This window comes from Etheostoma spectabile, chromosome 4, assembly GCF_008692095.1.
Source record: "Etheostoma spectabile isolate EspeVRDwgs_2016 chromosome 4, UIUC_Espe_1.0, whole genome shotgun sequence".
Classification (NCBI taxonomy): domain Eukaryota; kingdom Metazoa; phylum Chordata; class Actinopteri; order Perciformes; family Percidae; genus Etheostoma; species Etheostoma spectabile.
This window is the reverse complement of record NC_045736.1, coordinates 1,403,862-1,405,393: the sequence shown is the minus strand read 5'-3', so window position 1 is coordinate 1,405,393 and position 1,532 is coordinate 1,403,862. Positions and strand designations below refer to the sequence as shown.

General features: G+C 40.0%; 1 protein-coding gene across 5 annotated transcripts in view; it reads left to right on the top strand.

Moving 5' to 3' along the window:
- LOC116687296 (poly(rC)-binding protein 3) overlaps nt 1-1,532 on the top strand; it is a 194,033-nt gene that overhangs the window by 64,485 nt on the left and 128,016 nt on the right. The gene's annotated exons all lie outside the window — the stretch shown is intronic.

The following is a 1,532-nucleotide window of genomic DNA, read 5'->3' as shown; positions in this document are numbered from 1 at the left end:
CAGAGAAAGGGGAGGTAACCTTATGAAATCAAAAGGGGCACGATTCCAGCTCAGCCCATTTGAGCTTTAATTTTCTCAAAGGCAGAGCAGAATACCCAGCACTTGGTTTACACCTAGGGGAATGCATATTAATTTTTAAAAAAACCTCATAAAGTAAAATGTTCATGCCATGGGACCTTTAATAAATTGCTGCTTATCTTGAAAGCTGACAGATGTCACTGCGGATTGACACGCTTCAAGTAGCCACCGTTGTGGGCTTACATAGAAAATGGTTGTGGATGTTTTGACGAACATCAGGCGCTGGTGTGTGTTGCCCTTAACTCTCAAAATAGAGATGTCAGAACAGTCATCCATGGCTTTGTGAGGACAGAAATAGTCAGTCCCGATTTGGTTGGGTATAGTTGCATTTAAGCTGGATAACAGTTTATTAAATAATTTAACTGTACACAATAACATGGGTACAAACTTAAATAGTGGGATTGACTTAAAAGTATTTTGTCCTGACAAATTATATTTTGTAGTCTTGAGCAAAATAGGATGGTTGTCAATTTGAGCAGAATAAATTTTCTTCATTAGTAGACAGGCAGTTTCTTTTATTGCTACATGCTGCTTATTTCTTTTTGGCTGTCTTAAACTGTGACTGTCATCAGCTATCAGACAGAGAGACATAATGACAGGATGTGTTGGTCCACATCATGTAAATCAGCCTCTGCAAAGTAGAAAGTGAAATGTTACCAGGTATTTAGTCATAGACAGTTAAAGAAAGTCCCATTAATGCTGTCAAAACTACCAGATCTTACTTCCGTCCTTAAAGAATAAAATACCATGCTTCAACAACTCTGAATTATGCAATAAAAACGCCTTGATTTCCAGTACAGTAAAAATAGAAAGAGAGAGAGAGAGAGAGACAGACAGAGAGAGAGACAGACAGACAGACAGACAGGCAGGCAGACAGACAGACAGACACGCACAGAATTATTTTGCCTGCAGGGTCTTCACCAGCATGGTTAAAACACAAGACATATCTATGACTCACAGACATTGACAGCAAGTGTTATCAGAATAGTGGAAAATTAATAAAAACAAATGCAGCACAATGAGATAACACAAAGTTTTTAAAGTGTCTGATGTGTATTGATCTGGAAAGTAATAGGAAATGTGTTATCAGTCAATCACAAAATACTCTGGAGAATGCCTGGACAGATTAGTACTCCTGCTTGGTCGTAGCAACACAGTAAACTGTATGGTCATTTATAGCAAGATAAAGTAAGCATGACCAATGTCAGTCTGTGGGTGACTGCATTCCCCTCCACCGTGAAAAAGGAATTGAGGTGCGATGCTGGGTTTGCCGTGTGTAAAGCTGGGAAATGATGATGGTGATGTCTACACGCCATTCAACAGTGCAAGATTCAATCCACTAAACCAGATAGTAACATGGAGCTACCACGTTTGATGGCTTCGTTGACTTGTCACTCAGAATATCCAGGCACGCATTTCAATTGTTAGCCACCTCTAACCCCCCCCCCCCCCCC